Raw genomic sequence first — 22,796 nt, forward strand, 5'->3', positions numbered from 1 at the left:
CACGTGTGAGACAACTGTACACAATGTGTATATATATATATATATATATATATATATATATATATATATATGTATGGATTTTACACAAAAAGATAATTACAATCTTTCCTGTAAATAGGAACGTAACAAATGGATCCCACATAGGAGCATTGCTGCTCCGTGGAGATCTCCAGGCACAAAATGCTCAGCATTATATTTTTAGATATTTGTAATAGGCTGAGCCATATGTGGCGGCACATGACGATACCCAGAGGCAAAACAAAATGAAGATATGCAAATTCATTAGAATCTTGCTGTCAAGAATAAGGAGACAATTACGGCTGGTTAAGTGGATGACTGCGAATTCAAAAGGCGTGTTCATCAAACACAGAGAGGAAATCGCAGTTTAGCTGCTTTCCCAGCGCACCAATTTAAATAAGTTTTTTTTCAAGCAGGCTGGAACATGCAGTATAGGGAGAACAAAAAATATTACAGTAAAATAGCATAATAGGACTGCATTGTTAGATACATAATTCAACACATGAACTACACGGAACATTTCTAACTTGTTAGTGGTGGTTGAACTTGAGGTGTCCTACTTGGTAGAGGCCAAGGCAAATATTTACACAAAGGTTTTCTATAAGGAGGTTTGTAAAGCATTTATTGAGGCCAGTCAGAGCATTTCTGTTGTCGATCATATCGGCTCCAAAAATTCAGCTCGCTCAGAGTCAAATATTTTGCTTATTTTGACCCATTGCACTCCAGGTATGGCAGCTTTCAAAAAACCCCCACTGTGCTCTGAAACCTGCCCCAGCTACACAATGTTTTAACAACCACGAAGCGGCATGAACAAATACAGAGCCATCAGCACTTAGATTTAAAGATATCCAACTGACAATAGCATTTTTAGGGATTGGTCACTTAATGCAAATTGTGGATATTCTGCAGCACATATTGGAAGAACTGCTGCTGGTTGATTCATTTTATCAGACAACAGCTCATCCTACAGAGCCCTTGGTTATATCAGCCCTCCCTGACCACAATAACGGGGACAATGGACTTGCAAATCTAAAAGAAACTTAAAATCTAAGTAGGCTGCATGACAGCAGCTGCAGCAGAATCCCTGCTCTCCCTGTGATGTCCCTCTATGGACCTTACAGCTGAATCAGTTCTGCTTTATGGGGCATGGGCCTTGAAAATGTAAATATCTCTGGGGGGAAGTTTTGGAAACTGTCACTGTCAAGAAAAAAGACATTGCTCCAACAGTAACAAATCATCACAGAGCAGTCACATAGTTTAAACTGTTAAAACTGACTTTCTGTTTCTGATTATTTAACACACAATGTTGTTTTTGGTTTGTTTTTTTAGCATGACACGGTCAGAACTTTTAACTGCGAGATCCTGACTCCTCCAGTAACCACAAGCTGCGGCTCGTTTTACTAACGAGCTGCCAGCTACATGTCTGTAATCAGCTGGCTTGTTTATGTAGAGAAAGACCCACCACTCTGTTGGTCTTTTGTGAGACCACAAAAACACAGTCCACTGTCTAATCTTTGTAAACATGAAAATAATACGGAGTGGCATTTCTTTCGACGAAACCATCTTTGGCTGATTGTAAAGGGAGCATTCACCAGATGACAGACAAGCGTTTTGCTCTGTAGTTAGGTCTGCTCCAACAATCAACAGTAATTAGCTACAGCTGGATAAATTTGCAGGCAATGGTGTAGCTATTATAGCTGTCAAAATGGTCAGCAAATAATCCTTTATTTCACCTCTTACATTCTTTATTTATCTATTTATTTAGTTTTTGAGGTTGTGGCAACATTACACATACTTTAGAGCTGCAATGATTAATAATTGATCAAAAGAAAATTAATCACCAACTATTTCAATGATCACTTCATCATTTCAGTCATTTTTTAGGCAAAAAAAATCAAATATTTGCTGGTTGAAGCCTTTTAAATGCTTCTTTTCTTTATCATTTATGTTGAACCAAGCAGATTCAGTGCCTAAGGCAAGTGACCCCTGTGTTTTAGACTGTTGGTTGGTCAACAGAAACAATTGGAAGATGTCACTCTGGTCTCTAGGAAATTGCGATAAGCATTTTTCACTTTGAGAATTGATCGTTAAAATAATCGTTAGCAGCCCTAACATACTCTCAGTTCCGAAAATGTACAAAATGTACATTCAGTTTCATAGTTGTTAACTAACTTAAACCCCAAGACAAGTAAGAGTCACCAACTTTACAAACACAACACAAAACAACTAGAATTACTGCCTTGCAGTTGTATGCCTCTGGGAACCCTCAAGTTGCAGATTTAATCTATGTCTGTGACAACATGCATGCATTTCACACATCTTTTTCCCAGCAGCACATACAATCCCAGCACATCTATACAATCAGCACAGTTTCAAGGTGGGCACCCAAGTGTTTAGTGTCACCCCCCCAGCATCTGACCAAATGTGTCGGCTTGTGTTCCTAACTTATGACGTTGAATCATGGCCAGAGAAGTGTTTTTGCAAAACATTTCCATGTCACAGTGAAGGTGACCTATGACCTTTTGGATATATGATGTCATCATTGTATCCTATCAGACATTTGTGTGAAGTTTTGCCATAATCAGCATATGAGTTATGGCCAAAAACATGTTTTGTGAGGTCACAGTGACCTTGATCTTTGACCTTAGACTACCAAATTGTTATCAGTTCATTCTTGAGTCAAAGTAGAAGAAATTACTCCAAGATGTTCACAATAATGAGATGGATGCAAGGACACGATGACCTTGACCTGTAATCTGTTCAATCCAAAAACTAATAGATTCACCTTGAGTCCAAGTGCACATTTGTGCCAAATTTGAAGAAATACCCTCAAGATGTTCTTGCAGTATAGTCTTGAGAATGACACTGACAGACCCAAACCCAAAGACATAATGCCCCTGGACACAGCTATTGCTGGCATGGATGCCTAAAACACCCCCCAAGGCCGACATAATTAGATTCAAATTATGAGGATGTGCTCCATCAGTTTCCAAACTAATCAGAACTAAATCCAGACCAGAGGGGTCCACCGTGGCCAAGACTGGTTGCCGTACCAGGTGTATTTCAGCTTTTCCAAAAGGAGTATTTGTAATATCTCCTTATATCAATCATCTAGTGCAGGGATGTTCTTAGAGTTGGGATATTCTTAATGGCTTGAAGTGCATTATAGTTGTTTGAAAATGTGGCTCTTGCACTCTTTCAAACACCTTCTTCTGCTTTTATAAGTCAGTAAAAACACAGTCCGTTCCATCTTCTATGCTGTGAAAGCATCAGCAAGTCACACAGCAGTCACAATCACAGCAGTGACAAAGCCAAATGTAGTCAAGTACAGCATTATCTGCAGTCAGTTTGGTACATATTTATTTTGCTGTGATTTAAGTCACCAAATGTTCTGGACTGGAATAATCTATGACAGGACAACTAGAATATTTCACAATGTGCAGTGTGGATTATTACACCTGTCCAGGCTGTACAGTATCATGCCCACAGCCAGAGTTAATGACACAGGCTGCAGCCACTCCACTGACAGGCTGGAAACTGATGGGGGACAAGTGAGAGACACTCTCAAGGTGGATCACTGGAGGGAAAAGCTGCAGACTCTCCCTGTCGTGCAGGTCCTCCCCCCCTCAGGAGGTTTGGCACACACTGCAGATACACCAACACTCAAAAACACACTCAACAAGACTGTGCTGTCAGCAATGATGCATCACCCATGCAGACCCATACACAAGTAAGGTGATTTGTTTTCACACGCACCGCAGGTGAGATACGATTAAGTATTTTCACAGGAAAACGGAACTACCACATTTGAATCCATCAATGAGTCCATCCAAGGGCCAAGAATTCCAACAATGTGGGTGAAATCCAAACAGCTGCAATGTGATGAAAGAAAACATGGCACCAACCCGCTAACCGCCATTAACGACCTATATCCGGCTTCCAATTACCTGCTTTCTCATCAGACTCCAGCTACGTGTTAGCCCGAGCAGCTAGCAGCAACAACCTGTCCCTTGAGTGTCATTGACTTGCTGACACTGGCAGGGAGTAGGGAAGGTTTTGGGTTTCTTACTGGGAGGTAACTGATTCAACACAGTGACTCACTTTTCAAATTCCACTGAGAGGGACAAAAAAATGATGGTTTCCAGCATTGTACAGCCATTAAAGAACAGCGACTAAAGAAAAAAAAAAGGTTAAGGAGGTGTCCTGTAAAACTGTCGTAATTTTTTTTTTAAAAAAGGGGCAAAAAATTGATGCAGTGAAAAAGTCACTTTTATTCCATACATCCATCTTTCTTGTCCAAACCTGGTGCCTACATTACCAACAATGCAACTTGCCAACAATTTGAGCAGAGATTCAGGTGCGTTATGCTAGTAGCGGCTAATTAGCGGACTTATGAGGCCTAGTAAGGACTGAGCTTACACTCAAGGGACAGGATGTTGCTGCTAGCTGCCTGAGCTAACACTTAGCTGGAGTCTGATGCGAAAGCAGGTAATCAGAAGCCCGATAGAAGTCGTTATTGGCGGTTGGCAGGTCAGTGCAATGTTTGCTTTCATCACAATGCAGCTGTTTGGATTTCACCCACACTGCTGGAATTCTTGGCTCTTGGATGGGCTCACTGACGGAATAAATATGGCAGATCCGTTTTCCTGTGAAAAATACTTCATCTTGTCACACCTGTGCTTGTTGTAAAAACAAATCTCGTTACTCCACACCATGGATGTATAAAGAGAACTGGATACAGCCCTGGAGGCAGGGCCCCAGTCTGTCCCATGTAATTTTGACTTCCCAGGTATAAAATTACCCAGACTTTCCGCACCATGGGGTCCATATATGAGCAAATGCACGAGAGACTTTCGCCGGCCGAGCTGGCTACTTCTGGTTAAGGCCTCCACTAACTTGAATGAGGGTGAAATTATTTAATCGTGTGGCTGTTCTAGACTTGACTAGACTAGACTAAAATATTACCAGCCCGAATGGATCAAATATTGATTATAAAACAAGTCACATGTTTTGGCACTCAAAAAGATTTATCCATGGATTATCACGCACTTCTTTCCCAGTGTAAATCTGTTGGAAAAAGTCTTTTTGGGTCCAATGGCATCATGTCACAGACCTAGAAGTTGTAATTCCACTGTCTGGCCACTGGCCACTGTGTCAAATTGGCTTCACACAGCTTCACACCCCCAGATTTTTTTGTGTTTTATCTTCAGCTTCAACTGATGTTGCCTCCAGTAACATCACTTGAGGCAGTTTTCTTTTTTCGCATATGCAGTAGTAATCTACAAGACCTGTAAACAAGTATCAAATGTGTAATGGGGGAGTTCCTCTTTAATTTGAAAGATAACAGGAACTGACATTTCATAAAAACCATTTGCTCAAACTGGCAAAGCATCAAGATACCTGATCCAGTTTCACTTTGACATTTAAATGATACTGTTATACATCAAATTTACTTTAACTGCATCCTACAATGTTCATGCTCCATAATAGTAAGTGGTTACTAAAGATGCCAAGTCACAGGGCCTCATTATATTCAACCCGCATCAAAACATTAGAGGGAAACTATTTCACAGATCAAATCATGACACAATAAGAAAGGGAGTCTCTAGAAAGAGCTGAAAATAATGTAACCAAGGAGAAATGCCAAGCATTTTGCCTCCAGGAAAATAAACTTGAGCACCCGAATTAAACAAAACACGCTGGAGGAGAGAGAACCCTTATCTCACACAACTTAAGAGACATTTGCATTCCTGTAATTGTCTTCCCTGAGCCTGGGGGGGGATTGCTTTGAGCAAAATCCAACATGCTTAGTTTAGGAAACACCACCTGGGGGTGTGGAAACTCTAAGAAACCACAGTGACTATGTGCCTAAAAATCCACATTAACTACCAGTATATTTTGATAGATGAATTCCTGTCAACTCTGTCAAGACCAAAAGAAATCACAGGAAATAAGCCTGGTGAAGAATTGAATGAGAGGGGAAACTCCTCTGGCCCCCTGGGGCTTCCAGAGGTGGGGCGCAGGGGCACATCGCCACTGGCAATCTTAAGAAGCACAATATGCCACTGGAGACTTCATTGTTCCGTCCGTCCTGCAGTTTCATTAATCACACGCTGCAGAGGAGGACAGAGTGGGGACAGGTCAGACAATGTGGTGCCTGCCTGAGAAACACCTCGCTCCAGCCCCCCAAAAATGAGGCTTTAATAAAACTGCCCACTATGACTCCTCAACATCTCGCACCATCAACACAGCTGGATTACACACAGGTCAGAGCGGCGACTCCTGTTATTTACCTAAGGTGTGTGTGTGTGTGTGTGTGTGTGTGTGTGTGTGTGTGTGTGTGTGTGTGTGTGTGTGTGTGTTTGTGGGAGGACACACAGCACAGCCACCAAGCAGAAACATGAATTTGAAGTCAACCTTTTAACCTGATTTATTACACACACAGTTGAAGCCATTGAGCAGCTCTGATAGAACTAATGGGGGCTGTGTGGTATGATCCTTGCTGTAGGCCACCTCAAAGAACAACAGCAGCTGCACACTGAGGGGAAAGCATTACTCATTCCCATCCATATTTCCCCCCAAACTCTTGAAAGATTTGCACAAACAACCTTCTCTTAAAGGAATAGGTCAACAGTTATGAGAGGATTGATACCAATCTCTTATCTGTCCATTAAAAATGCTGTATGCAACAGTCATAGCATCAATATAGCAGCAAACCACTATTTGCTATGTACAGATATAGTGGAGTAATAATGTCCTGAGCACAATGAAGTCGTTCTACCTCTGTGTGCTGTAATCTGAGCTTCACTATGGGTCGGCCACAGGTATAACTAAGTACATGTGTGTATCCCACTGACTAGCTCATCTGCACTTGACAGCTACCGCTGATATCTAGACGTTGTCATCGCTGAAATGTAGTGCCGACCCTCCAGTTTCAGTTTCCAGTTGGTTGCAGCCCAGTCTACAGAGGTAAATGTTGGCTTTGTACGTTTCTGCAAACCATGACTGACACATATCATATGCATCATATCAATGTTTTTAAAGTGGCGCAATATATGAGCTGACTTTGTCAACAGGAGGTGTGGGGGAATGATGGATGGTGTGTTACCTAGGCAAGATGCCTGCCAGGTCACCTTAGTGTTTCCAACAGCTTTTTAGGCACCAAACATGGGTTTTTAGGGACCCATTGCTGGGCGATGGGGGAGTGTTGTGCTCCAAAAAGCAGTTGTTTTTTAGTGAGACATTGCTCCGTTTCCAGCAAGGTTGTGCCCCAAAAACTGGGCGTTTTTTTTAGCCAAAACACAATCTCTTCTTAAGCGGTTTTTATGTCTAAACCTAACCCCACGTTGACATGTAAAGTTATAGGGTATCTGTTACATAATATCATACAAGTAATGTAAATGTATTTGTGTTTTTCAGAAATGTACAACGCCACCATTTTTTCTTTACGAATAGACTGCTGGTTAACACCGTTAGCTCTGTCAGCACTGTAGCTGTTGTTTAACACCGTTTATGGCCATCAGCACCATTAGTTGTTAGCTGCCGGATCATCCCCCTTCATGTTGAGAACCGTGCCCAGACAACTCATACACTCTAAATTTTGCATACAGCTCCTTTGAATATGAAGTTATACTGGAGAGAAGTTAGCTTAGCTTAGCCTAGCATGAAGACGTAACGGGGAAAACAGCCAGCCTGGCTCGGTCCAAGATACAAAAAGAAAGATTTTTAAAACCACAATGTGTCATTTGAACAAGTTGGTTTTCTTACATATTAATAAAATGAGATACTAGTGCTATTTAGTGAAATTTAGAGGGGGTGGTAGGTGGATTTTATTACCTTTGTACAAAGTCAAGCTAGCCATTTATCCGTTTCTAGTCTTTATGCTACACTAAGCTCTCTTCTAATCTAACTTTTGGCAAGAAAGCTAATAAGCGTGTCTCCTACAATGTCAAACTATTCCTTTAACTTTTTGACTCCATTGACCCTAATTATGACATCATCAAAGCCGGTTTCAAATTTTCATCTAATGCACTACATCAGAGAATATCCTGTGTCTCGTGTACCTTGGCAAAAGAACTTTAAAATGCAATACCTTCTCAAGTACACTGAAGTGTATAAGCATCTTAAAATCCATCCAAAATGTGGATCTAGTCAAACATTCTTCAATTTAATACACATTAGTATGATAACTAGCTCAGTGCAGTCATTTTGCTGGGACATAACCATCTCTGCAACCATGTCCTTAGGCATTAAACATTAGTATCAAGGGCAGTACAATCATTTCAGTCTTCCTCAACATCCGCACACCTCTTTCCATCAGTTTTACCACACTGCATTAAAGAAACCCAATGCTGGAGCCTGGAATTTGAGGAGCAACACCAAGAGAAAAACAGACTGAGGACGATGCTGCTGCTGCTTCCCATTTGTCTCTTTAGCAAGGGATTAAAAGTCCTAAATCACGGCAAACATCACAGCTCAGCCTCGCAGCGCAGACTGACCAAAGCCCACTAACTAATTCTCTGGTGTCTTCCGCTGATCTCATGGATAAGTAGCAGACCCAGATATGCAATTAGCTAAATGGGTCCATGGGATCTGGGGTTAATAAATGCAGGGTGGAGGGGGAGGGAGTTCCTGGTGTGGTGGGGGACTCATTACCCACCACCTTCTCACTGGGAGACACCTGTCTGTAACTGCACTCCTCAGTCATATAAAGCTGATTAGCCTCTAGAAAAATGAGACTTATAGGAAAGTAGAGACACAAAAGGCACCCATGTAAAATAACTGATTAATGTGCAAATTTAAACAGTTCTATTATAAGTGAGCAAACATTCATATTTCCTGCCACCTGTGTGAAGCTGATAATGTAACCTTTTAGTGCAAATATCAGCTAGAATTTCACTAATGTAACAGAGAGAGTTAATGACACCAGTTTTCAGCAGAACACAGCAGCGCACCGATCCCAATAACAAGTTTTATAAACTGCATCTCTATAAACACAAGCCATCTGCCTTCGCTGTGTGTGTGTACATATGAGGTAGCAATATATCTTCAACAGAAGTGCAGACTGACTGTGGGAACTGAGTCCTGCAGCAAGAACGAGGACCAGAGAGGAAATCAAAGAGTAGTTATTCACTGACCTGGAAACAGAGAATATTGATGATGATTTCCTGTTTCAACTAAAGTATATCATTTCATCAATACCTGCTGGCTGCTATGGAAAAAGTAATAGGAATGTCTTTTAGGGCATCAACCCATGCAGTTAGTTTTGTTGTTATCCATTATAGTTTTGGGATGTATCACTCTAAGATTTTTGAGGTGCCTATAACATTAAAATGTGCAATTGTCTTTTATTCTGGGGTTTATCATAGGACACTCCTGACAAGGACTTGGCTCTTTTTGGATGTTCAAAGGACTCTTTAACACATCCATCATACGTGCAGACAGCTCTTTCAATGGGCATGGTGCTGGCCAAAAAACTCATCAAATCCAGCATGCTTCAGAAATAGGCTGTGTGAACTTGTTTCAGTTATTCACATGGGAAAACTGATTTATTCATCCAAAATGTTAATATAATGGGAAGAATCTTGGGGTCCTCTTATGCAATATATGGACTCAATGAGTGCATCTGGATGTGGACCACATCTGGATATACTTATTAACTTTATCCTTTATGGTTTTCTTGTTCCTGCATACTCTAATCCGTGATGGGCTGTGTCTGATTATCAAACATGGATGATATGTATTGCTATGTGCTTTGTGTTATTAACTCTCGACTATGTTGTATTTAGGTGTCAAGATCCCTCTTCCATGCGTGTGTGAGTTTGTTAAGGTTGGGTTTTGGCTATGGATTTTTGTTGGGGTTTATGTCCATCTGTATTTATATTAAAAATTAACCCCCACGATCTTTGGAACCTGTCAGCTACAGTCTGACCACGTTAAGTTTCTGGGGGCATCAGCCAATATTTAGGGAGATCCGGTGTAGCAGATACCCAGGGCAAGACTTTCCCTTCCATGTGCCGGACATTTCAGCTAATTTCTATAAACTGAAATCTGTATGTAGATATAGTTTTAATAAGGCTTATGTAAAGCTAGAGCTAACCAATGGGTTTGGAGATTGCATTTCGGCCAATATATATGGTCTCTCTTCATGTACTGTTTGCCGGCCACTCATACGTGATTGGTCAGTACTACTCGGACTAGTACAACTGGATTACAAACAGAAACCAGAAGGCTTCCGATACCAATATCTTGTCCCGCTATCTACAGATTATGCATACATGTGATGATATCTGTTAATAAAGATTGATTTCCCCAGTGAACATCTTTAATTTGAACTATTTTCTATAGAAGAAATAGTTTCTATGCCTCACTGTGTCCCCAATAAAAATCTAAAAATGTATTTTGCTGTAGCTGATGCCATCAAAAGGCTTGATTTGACAAAGACACAGTTTATTTACACCTAAGACAAAAGGAAAAGCAGCAAATCATCACATTTAAGAGGCTGGAACAAGACAATGTTAGGCAGCTCTTAAGCAATTCATTCAAATTATAAGGAAAATAGTTGCTGATTATTTATCATTTTCAATTAACTAATCACTTGCCCTCTAGACTTAATAAAGTAGTAATAGTATACATGTTACGAAAATGCTGTGCACTCATAAAATTAATTTCCCATACGGCAACAGTAGCCTCCACATCACACTTGCTAAAACCCACATAAAGTGGGACAAACAGTGCATAGGTTTTTTATGAATGAACCTAATGTGACTCACAAATACAGGAATAACTACAGTAAATATTCCCTGAGCCTCGTCTATACCTCTGTTGGCTTTGTGTTCTTTTTACCCCTTTTTTGGAAAGGGGGGGGGGGGTTGAGGACATCTGGAGAACAGCTGTTGCTTTGCATCACATGCGAGCACACATATATACACACACACACACACACGCAGTTGTTACATAGCCTTGCCATCAGGGGTAAAGGGGTCAAGAGCCCTGTGCCCAGACGCACCATTTAATCTGCTCTAGGTATAGACAATCTCTGGAAATCAAACACCACGCAGCCACATTTACACACAAAAATAGGCACGGATGCGCCCACACACACACACACACACACACACACACACACACACACACACACAAAAAGACACACAGGGCAGACAGAGCCCCTCTGGTCTCTCTTCTATACAAGGCAAGTATTCGACCCTCTCTTGGGAGGGCAGAGATTCTCAATGATTAGTCCTGCCCCTCCCGGGAGGAGGGAGGAGGGAGGAGGGAGGGGGGGTTGGGGGGGGTGGGGGGGCAGGGGCACAGCTACTAATTCAATTACACAGACCCTCGTCCCTCTTCGGGCCGACTCCCAATTCCATGAATGGAATCAGAGCCATCTAGCAAAGTTGGGGGTGGGAGCAGAGATGCAACAATGTGTTTACATTTGCTTTACACTTGTTTTTTTTTTCTTAGCTGGTGAGAGGGCCCCTGTGTGAGTGTGCGTGCGACTGTGTGTGTCCTATTGCCCTTTGGCTGAGCACTGTAAACTAATGTGAGACAAAATGAAGTGAGAGAGTTTCCTAGGCTCTCTGACAAGCATATAAAAAGGTGAAAACCACAATTTTTCAAGGTTTTGAATGAAGAGTCTGCAGTCAAGTGCTGTTAGAGCAGAGCATCAGTGCTGGAATTCAGTATGAAAGATGATTTTTTTGGGGGGGGGGGTAGCTTATTTTAATATCACAAGGTTAGGAAAGACTGGCATAGGCACAAACCCTGAGAGCTAAAATTCAGTGCTATATGAGGCAACAGAGACCCGGGCTGCGAGACACAGTGCAAAAGGCGAGACATCATTGGAAATGAGGAGGATTATCTAAGCTGTTCCTTATAGCCTTAAAACAAATTCCCATACCATTTCAAGTGATAGCTCTCTGAAGCCTACACTCTGCACTATTTGTCCTAGGAAATTGCATTCACAAAGTTCCTCTCCACTGTAGCGCTAAATGAAACGATGGCAAGTGTGCCCTGCTTACCATCCTCAGAGGAGCCGCCATAAAATGACAACTGAGGACGCCAAAAGCACATCCCAAGGTAACAATCCAGCTTCAACAGAGAGACTACATTTAGTGTTGAAATTAGGAAGGAAATTGAAATTTACTGATCATAAAAGCAATTCATTAACCATTGAAAGAGTTTCTAGTAACCTTATTTCAGGACACATAAGAAGATTTTCAGATAGTTGTACAATTCTACTCGCCATTAAGGCCAACATTTCCAACCTAAACGCTCCACTTGCTGTGCATTAGCACCCGTTTCCTTTTGGTTACTCATTAACCAGCACTCGTCCTGAGGAGAAATGCTGCCATGGAGAACTCCCTTAAAATGTTTGACCCCGTAAGGTAAGGTCATGGCAGAAAGCTCCTTCCCTCCTCCATCATCATAAGAGCTGAACAGAGCAACAGCCAGAGAGCTGAGAGATAAGGGGCTAAACCGTCACTGTCATCAGAGGCGAGGATGTCACGCAGCAGGACTGGGTTTAAATGACACTGAACACCACCACATGCAACTGCTCGCTCATCGAGGTCAAACAATCTACCCTGAACAACATTTCCAGGGAAGCCTACTGAGCTGGAAGGTTGGGACCTCGTCCAGTGTTTACATCGGGCCGTGCTGGTCATGGAGACACCGGTTGCCAAGTAGTCGTGGCATAGCAGAGCAGCTTGAATCGAATCCCACTATCTAGCGCTTTGAGTATGATAGATACTGTGCTCTGGTTACAGCGCCTGGTCACTTTGCATTAACTCCAACACCACCTGGAGCTGCGATCTTTAATGTTCCTACTGCACATTGTCAACTGGATCCGTGTGTGCTAAAAATGTTTAGAGCAAAAACAATTAAGACATGGAGGTCTGGATATTCCCCAATTCTGCAGATAAAAGGCCCAACCACAACTACAAAAGTGTGAGGCATGAACAGAGAAGGCAACACATCGTTTTATGATTCATGTGTGTGTTTATAACTCACTCAAGGCATCACTACAATCCCCCACACCCTCTCATTTTTTATTTAATTTTTTCTTATTTATTTTAGTTCTTTTTTTATTTTCATATTTGTTTGTTTGTTTTATTATTATTTTACTAATTTATTAATTTTATTAATTTACACAGTTAATATTTATGGTTGTATTATTTTCTTAATCTCAGGACTGTGACAAAAATGACGACGTTATAATTGATAAAAAATAATTAAATTTCATTATTAAAAAGAAATGACAACAACAAATGAGAATTAGGGGTGGGGGAAGAAAAAAAATCGATGCGGCATAGTAACGCAATGTTTTGCGTGTCAATATTACATTGATACAAGGATGCCAAATATCGTTTTTATTATTGTATAAATTATTAATATTGCAAATACAAATTAAACCTTTGATATACTAAATACATTTTGCTAAAAAAAAGGTTGATGTGACATAAATGGACTGAAAACTTTATCTTTTTAGATAAAACAGATGTTGATAATGTTTTTCATTGGGGGCTTGATTTGCTGTTGAAAAAGGCTATATAATATATTAATAGCTATATATCACAATGTGTTGTTGTAAAACTCAGCATATCGCAAAATGTTTAAAATCGCAATAAGAATGTATCGGGACTTACAATACGTATCGTGATAATATCATATCATGCGGCCACAATTCATGAGAATGCTGCGTACATTTCTTTAGATAAGTACTATCGGTAACTGATTTGACATGAGGGAACAATTCTGTACACTTCTGGCAAAACTTTACAACACAGTCGGTTGCCTCTCATGCTGGCCTGCACCCATGGGCTGCTGCTGTCTTCACTCTCAAACTCATCCCAACAAACGACCCATAAAAGACGCAAAGGCAGCCACAGAGGCGAGTACATCATTTACAAGACACAATAAATCATCAAAGCCCAGTTTAAAAAGGCAGTCTCACTCTGGCGGTCCTGCAGATTAGGGCGGGCTGGCTCTCTTCATGAGCTACCGACCTAATCTTCTTTTGCATCTCAGCCGCAGAGATATGGGAGTCCTCTAATCCGCTCATTGGATGGACAGCTGTGAACAGACGTTTAACTGTCTGCTACTGTAGCTCCAGCCGCTTTGGCCTCCGAAACCCAACTCCGTCAACAGCTATATGGATTGGCATACATTTTAATTAGGATAAGCACCGCTCTGCCGTTCCTTATCTTTTCCATTAGCACTTTTTGCAGTCAAGGTTTTTTTAATGGATGAGTGCCTTTCTAAGTGTGACACTTTCCCAACCCATTTGAAAAAGTCCACAGCAATTCCAGGGGCAAGTTGATGTGATAACAATTGCAGGCAGGTATGCCAGACGGCAAGCCGGGAGAACCAATTAAAAAGCAGCCTGGCGGCTGGGCAGAGGCTCGGGGACACTGGAGAAGAAGAAAAACATGACACGGGAGGTAAACTGCCTCACAGGGCTGCAGCTGCCTATTGTGGGTGAACAATCCAGCAACTCCAAGCCTGTTTTTTTTCAGTGCTGTCTGCAAAGTGAAAGCCTGGCCTCTTGCTTGTCAGTTCTATTGTTAGGAGCAGGCAGGAGCCGCTCCCCATTCACCTCATACACATTAAATACTCGGCATTGTTTGGGGAGTCAGATGGCAATGGCAGGCACACATGCTCAAGAATGTGCACACACACACACACACACACACACACACACACACACACACACAGTTCTTGCTTTTGAGATCAGATTGTATGAAGAGAAGGAGATGACTTGAAATATGGCATGGTTGCAGCAGCTAATTTAAGTAGTAAATTATCTGACTTGCATCTACAGACACTGTGTAATAGACATAAAAAGCATTGGATCGTCAGTGAAGGATTGGAGGCATTACAGCACACAGCAGAGGCACCATCATAGATTTCAGACAGATTTTCTGCTAAATTGTTGGTTCCAATCAAAATGTCTGCAGCCTTAGAGCATGTTTTCACATTTATGTCCAACAGGTGCTTGTATCCCTCAAACCATTACCTGCAGAACAAAATATATTCCTCACTGAAACTGCTTGAACTCTCCTTTTTAGCTCATAGCCTAAAACATGAATGCAATCATTCTGGTTCAAGTCCTCTCACAGATTTCATTCTTCATGTCTCGGGTCACAAAACACACTCTCTGTTTGTGGAAAATCCCTCCTGTAATCAGGACTTGGTCTGATATTTTAATAACTTAAAACTGCCTAATAGGCTTAACTACACGGCAAATTATCTGTGACAAAACAACTTTTCACAACTGCAAAATACCATTATCTGATTAGTCTAATAATCTAATGTACCTAAGTGTAATGGAGATAAACATGTGGCACAAAATGTAGGTTACAGCATTCCTAGCATTTACAGTGAGAGAGAATTAAAGGGAAAGTCTTCCTATGGCATTGCAGTGAACCATTTCAACTGTACACAAACAGTTGCAGGCCAATTATTGCTCGCGATGTGTCCTTGCAGGTAAGTGATAGTGAAAACTAAACTCCAGCTAAATAAGGGTCTGGTGATCTACTTCCTGTCATCACAAATCACGCACGCGGAGTCCATTTTTTAGATACCCAGACGGCCGCTATGAAAAAAATTCAAAATGTCAAGCAGGTAGTGTGAATATTCTGTCCATCAATACGCCGCCCGTCATCCATTTACCAGATGTGTGTGTGCTGATTTACAGCCCACAGCAAGGCAACCTGTGTCATTTCATTCCTGCAACTGGGATGCAGCCAAGGTGTTGACATGCTCGCTAGCCGCAGGGTTGAGAAGAGAACGGACGGGGTGGTGAGAGAAAGATAGGGGTGAGAGAAACTAAGAGGGGGTATATTCTGGTGGCAGAAAAAGAAAGCGAGTAAGATAGAGAGAGAGGAGCGTGTGGTGGTGGTGGATTGAGCTGAGGTTTGGGAGGACGAGAAGGAGATGGGGGAGGTAGGGGGATGACTGCTACTGTTTCCTGCTTGGTCAGCAGACTGGGGCTGATTCCAGGACGGCTTATCTTTCAGCCGGAATACCACAACCGTACCAAAGGCAGGGATCGGAGGGAAGGAGGAGACCAGCATTATGAATCCAATGCTTGCTGCAGACTGCTGGGATTACCACAGTGAAGATGACAACCTCAACTCTGAAGAATTATATTTCTGAGGGTGGACTTTATGTACAGCAAATCCCAAAAATGCTGCCCAAAATGTGACAATAAACAATGTTTTTAGCTCTACATTTAAGCTTCGTAGCCTATACACTTCCCACCATGAGTTTTTTAAAAGTAGAATTAACGCCTCGCGGTTGTATATCCATGTCTGTACAGACATGGATATATAGCCATGACAGTAGACAATGCTTCTAATACGGATGTTGCTGCAAAGAAGCTACAAATTCTAAAAAACTGACACACATCTTCAACCTGTCATCACATAAGATCTATACAATCACCACATTTTTAAGGTGGGCACCCAAGATTAGTGTCACCAAGTCAGTATCTGACCAAATGTTATGGCATGAATGAAGTGTTTCTTGCAGAACATAATAATGTCCTAGTGAAGCTGACCTTTGACCTTTGGGATATAAAATGTCATCACTTCATAATTTTATTCTATGAGACATTTCTGTGAAATTTTGTCATGAATTCTTGAGTTATGGCCAAAAACATGTGTTTGGGGTCACAGAGACATTTGACCTTCAAAATCTAATCAGTTCATCTTGCTGTCCAAGGGGACGTTTGTGCCAAATTTAAATAAAGTCACTCACGGCAATCTTGATAGATTGCGTTTACAAGAATGGGACGAATGGATGGACAACCCGAAAAAATAACACCTCATGCCACGGCTGTCGCCAACATGGAGGCATAAATAGAAAACCAAAACAATGGGCTAAAAGACCATTTAAAGTTTTGTAGAGCTCAGGGGAACTTCGAGTGATAATTGACCCTTCACTAAGTCCCAACCCCGGACACAGACTGACCAATCATGGCATAGCATCGGGCCGGCTGAGACCAGGGTCCAACAACAACACAGCCGTGCTCCATGTCGCTAATATTATCAGATTTCCTTCATTTTCAGGCTGGTTTTGTGGATTTTGAGCTAAATGTTGTGCCTGCGTCACGTCGAGTATTAATGACACTCGCTACCTGGAGAGGCCGGAAGGAGTAATACATTTCCTCCAAAACCAATCTGACAGTTGTGGACCAGTCTGACATCCTCTCTGTCTGCTTCTCTCTGAAATCACTTTTTAATTTTTTCAAAAATGTGATAATATTTCATCAGGGAGTGCAGGTAGTTACAGTGTGAGCTCTATGCTTACTCAGACAGCTTGTTGGACCATAGCAAAGGGGCGGGGCTTTGCAAAGGGTCAATTATCTGTGGGGTTCATTGCTACGGGCAAAGCCTTCTACATTCAAGTAGTAATGCAAACTATCATGAATATATTGATTATAGCCACATTTATGGAGATATGAGTGTATCAATCTCCTTGTCTACCTTTTACAAAGAAAGCAAATTAACTTATTTTCAATTCCTTTAAATATCTGTCCACCTGCCTATTATATAAAGTGTGGAATGTGTGGCAGCCCAAATCAAGCAGGGATGCCAGGTTGCTCAGGAGTGTTCACCTGCTCCCACAGCTGCATGAAAGTAAACGGCTTGGCTGCACAGTTAACAGAACTCCAATCAGGGAACAAGCTGCACTTGACATCAGGGAAAACCGATCAAAAACAAGAATCCCATTTCCCATCTGCCACTTGTAACTGGCATTTAAATCCACCATCCTACCAACGCATGTTGCCAATTCAAAATCAGCACTGAGTCTCTGCGTGACCATTCCCTGAAGAGCGGCCAGCAATAAATTTCCCACCTGGTGTTTGCCTACTAGCCTTACAAACACAGATAATCTTGTCACAAAATGAGAGGATGCCTGACTTCAACTTTTTAAGTAACAAACAGGGAACTCAGTCCACAAAGGGAGAGACATCATTCAATCATGTTGTAGGGGAGGTGACGGGGTGGGTGGGGATGCCCCCAAAGTAATTTCCCTGAGGGTGTGCACTGCACCGGGGAGATAAGTAACTCAACTGAGGACAAGGCTGGCATTCTACCCCGAGTCCAAAAGACAAAAACGCCCGAGTCCATCTAAAGAGAGGAATCTGACAATGCAGCATTTGTCTCGTTGCCAGCTGGAGAACAAGCTCCCCATAGACACGTCAATATGAAACACTGCGAGCACCAACTTTAAGCACAGAAGATTACTATAAACAATCTTATTTTAAATTGGCAAAGCAGCAAAGACTGATATTGGATTATCTCAATTAAATTCAAACTGGGACAGAAGTGATTATGCAACTGTTTGCAGACAGTGGCCTCAGAAAATAAGTACATAGTACTTGTGAAACATCAAATCCCTTGCCTTTCATTAATCCTACACTAAGAAAAACAGCAGAAAGGTGAAGGTAAGGCCTTGTTAAACAATCAGCAGCATGCAGTTCATGCAGAGTGCCTTCAATGAACAGTCTGATTCAGCGGCAAACTGTGCAGCCACGCTGATCACAAAGCTGACACTGAATCTGAGTATTGTAACTTATGACTTAGCACTACCTCCCACGACTGGCATCCACCATTCAAACGACAACTGTGCTCCTAATAAACCTAAGCCTCGTTAAAGAATTAATATAACGTGTTTTCCGTAGACAGATGGTCTCGTTTAAGTTTTTAAAAGCAAAGACTCCGAACATATTCAGCCCCACTGTAAAAGACGCTATTAAAAAAATTATTTCCTCATCGCCTTCACATCAAACCCATTGGAAACGTATCTCTGGAGACACAGGAGCACTTAACATTTAATACTGTTTACAAATGTAGGTTATAAAAATCCAACACACCCAACTCTTGGACAGCCACCTGACAGCTGGCACCTGCAAAAACCGACCTTCGCTGGTACAACCATCTTAACTGAGTGGCTCTGGTGTCCTATTAGCTCATGATGTCATTCATGTGAGGTAGCAGGATATAATAGAGACATTTAATCTAAAATTGTAAAATGTTTTATTAGCAGGCCTCGTTGATAGGTCTCATTAATGGAGTGAAGCTACAACCAAGGTACACCTACTACTAAACTACTACTCTGGTGCAGGTATGATGCTTTTTGTAGGCAGATGCAGAAGTAAGCACAACCCTGGTTCCCTCGACAAAAAGCCCAAGGGATTTTTCCATTTGGTTTTTGGATTACTGTACAAAATGAGCTCTGCTGCAAACAAAGGTTTATGATATCTACACATTTCATTCAGCAAGATAATATTCAAGAACATCTAACCAAAAGCAGATTTAAAACACCCATTGACTTCAAGAGGAGGGAACCGAGGATGCTAAAATGCTAACTGATTCCTGGTTTTAGGACTCATCCCTGCAGCACTCCTGCTTTACTACAACCCAAGCTAGCAGCAGGTGGGACGCTTCACTCCGACAATCTCCGCTGCTCATAACTCTACTGACAACATCCACCAGATGAAGTCACTTGGAAACAGCTAATGTAACCACTGTATCCATGCTGCATTAGCACACACTGCCCATAGCACAGCACACAGATAAAAGGCTATTTTCAGCCACTTGATTAACACTGAGCTTTCCACATGTAATGTAAGCCAGCTGCCACACTCATAACGCTGCCTTTAAAAAACTGGAGCAATGTTTACAGCACCGCATAGCAGAGTACACTCTGTTTGAGTGGTGTTTCGTCTTCTCCTTTCTGTCCCCGTTTTCTACTCTGAGAGGCCTGGCAGCACTCCCATGTACTCTCCCTTAACTAATAAACAAAGAATGGTTTCCCTTATATAGCTCTATTCAAACTCTACGGCCTCCACAAGCAACATCAGAGGCTCACAGAGAGGTGGAGAGTGCAAGCAAGTCTGTTCCAGACACAGAGAGATTTCGGCCAAGGGCAAGGAGCACCATCGGTACGACTGTGTAACAGTCGTACATTAACAGCCACTTTAAGAGCTATTTCTGGTGCCATCCATCTGCAGAATTTTGCAGTGTCAGGCTGGGTATGTTTGAGAAGAGCGTAGCAAAATGAAACGCATCTGGCACAAAACAATCTTAAAAAAGCCAAGTGTCACACATCGAGAAAAGGAAACTGACTAAACACTTTTCTTGCAGTGGGTCAGAGAAAGAATGAGAGACCCAGAGCTGAGAGACGAGGCTCATCCTGCCAGTTCAAAGTGTGTGCTAGAACCTTTTCACCTGCTTGTGGTCGAGTGGCACTATGTGCAATGGTGCCAACAGTTTGCAGTTGGCACCCTGGTACACTGTATGACAAAAGAGAGAACTCGATACTAATCACTGTGAATAAAACAAGCATGAAGCACACAAAAAAAGAGACAAAAAAGAACGAGAGATCGTCTGTCAGATCTGTCATGTCAGATCTGTATGGGCTTTAAGCAAACACTGACACCCAACTAAACTGTCTTGTCATAGAACAATATACTTACTTGAATTTTTCACTTTCAATTATCAGGCAAAATAACGACCTGTCAAACAGATTCAGTTACAGACAATTACAAATTCTTTTTTTAAGAGTCGTGCAATTGTAGGTGACGCCTGACTAACGGATTTGAATAACTCAATTGGATTAAGCATTGTGGCAAAATAATTTATATTCACATCAGTTTTTGCATATAAAGATCAGTTGGTGAATACCTTAGGAGCCTGTGAAAAAGCTGTGTAACAATATCTTACTTGGACAACACTTTTCACCATTACAAAATAACCCAAGTGATGTCACCAGGGTTATCTCCGCCTTGGCTTGGCGACTACAAGTTTTTAAACTGAAAGACTGTTTTACAAAAAAGTGTCTTGTGCCGCTTTCTTACTGGACAAAAAACCCACTACAACCCACTAACATTTGGCTTTTGTATTTAATGGGAAAGGTTAAAGTCGGCATTCACTCCCACAACAGATGACTCTGCAGTAGTCACAGGTATTTATTGGCTCCAGCTCTGATCGGCTTCGATCGGCAGGGCTGGAAACAGGACACCCATGCAAACATGCTAATTTTAGCCCCTTTGCCAGCCCAATGCAATGACACCCCGCCACAAAACACTGTCTGTCTCCATCCAAGCAGTGGTCAAACATCCTTCAAAATTTAGTCTCCACCAAGTTTAAGAGGGACTGAATAAGCAAGAGATGTTAAAAAAAAAAAAAAAAGAAGAAGAAGTAGCTACTATCACATTTTCACTGGCCTCCATACTGCTTTCTACTGTTTACTAACCTGTTTTCCACCCCATCCATTTAATTGAACCTGACACACCCTAAGAAAAACAGAAAGGCATACTCGTCTACTGCTAGCTATGGGAAGGCAGTCTATCACCTATTTTGAATGGGTTGTCCATGTTTAAGAAAAACCTTCATATCAATAATGGTCTTCTAACTATCGCTCTTTGGCTTTTACTCAAATAGAGGAGGGTTAAATAAAAGTGAATGGTGCAACACAGCTGATACGCTCCAGTAACCTACTCCATTTTCACTCTTTGTTCCCTCCAAAGCCAACACTGTCAAGAAAGTTTTAGGTTACTTAGCAAATTCTTGGCTTAGTGATGTAATATTTCAATTCATTAATAATAGTAGGGATGCTACCAAGTATTGGCCGCTGATGTTTCAGCTGATATGCATGGTCAAATAACATAAGGAATATAAACTATAATTTTGGGAGTATAGTACCATAAATTGTTACCCTTTGCCCCAAGGAGGTAACAATGAAAAAAATTACCATTTTTTAGTAAATGACTGATGTTGTTGTGTTTCAAAAACATGGGCCAGAGGTGGCCATTGAACAGGCCGGAAGGGTCTGGCACTAGCCCATTTTACAATGCCAGATTTTCCGCAAATGTTGAGCCGTTTTGCCGGCAAGGTAGTCATACTGTCGGAACCCTTTTAGTTTAAACAGACCGAGGTGGCCTTCCACAACTTGTGGGAGGAACTGTTGATGACGCCGCACATGCAACCCACTGGCAGTGGATAAACAGGAAACCGCTGATAGCAGGAATTAGTGAGCAGCTAGTAGCAAGAGGGAAACGCAAACCTGACAGACAGTGTAAAGATGAGCAACTGCGGAGACAAAGAATTGCGCGCCCTCCTTGTCCTCGCAAACGAAGAGGCCATTAACTAGGAACGGTGAAGAACGGGCCGACTTATGAGAGAATCGTCAAAGGGCTGACCAGCCCCGGCTTCCCTCCCACGTCACTGTTTACGTCACACGCTGAGCAACACATTTTGTTACTTGCTCATGCCCCCCATTGCCCCAAAAAAGGTGCATTCTGTATAAACAAAAGTAGGTAGGCGGCATTTTGCCGCATTCCCCGATTTTGGTTTTATACTGCCAATGCTGAAAGACTGATTGGGCTTTCCTGCAAATTTGCACAACTCCTATCTAAAAAGAGCTACTGTGTTGTTCCTAAAGCACCTCTTCTTTTTGCATTCTATGGGAAACAAGGATTCAGCACACTGATCAAAGAAAAGAGAAAGCCTTTCACAAAAAGAAAGAGTCTCCTCCTCCTCTTTATGATCAGACTTTGGGATGATCTTAGAATCCTGGGTGTTGTTGACGCCATGACACTTCTCAAACTTCACTGGGTTGTCTGTTGGTTTGTCTGTTTGTCAGTGGGATTACAGAAGGTCCATGCTCTCCGAGTGCCTTTCTAGTTTGAAATGTCTCGACATTTTAATGAGGTAAATACTAAGCTGAAAACACAGATTCATTTTTTGGTCATTAATGAAGGCCAA

General features: G+C 41.8%; 1 protein-coding gene across 2 annotated transcripts in view; it reads right to left on the minus strand.

Annotated features, from left to right (window-relative positions):
• Positions 1-22,796, minus strand: part of tln2a (talin 2a) — a 122,427-nt gene that overhangs the window by 91,981 nt on the left and 7,650 nt on the right. The gene's annotated exons all lie outside the window — the stretch shown is intronic.

This window comes from Epinephelus fuscoguttatus, linkage group LG2 (genome assembly GCF_011397635.1).
Source record: "Epinephelus fuscoguttatus linkage group LG2, E.fuscoguttatus.final_Chr_v1".
Taxonomy (NCBI): Eukaryota; Metazoa; Chordata; class Actinopteri; order Perciformes; family Serranidae; genus Epinephelus; species Epinephelus fuscoguttatus.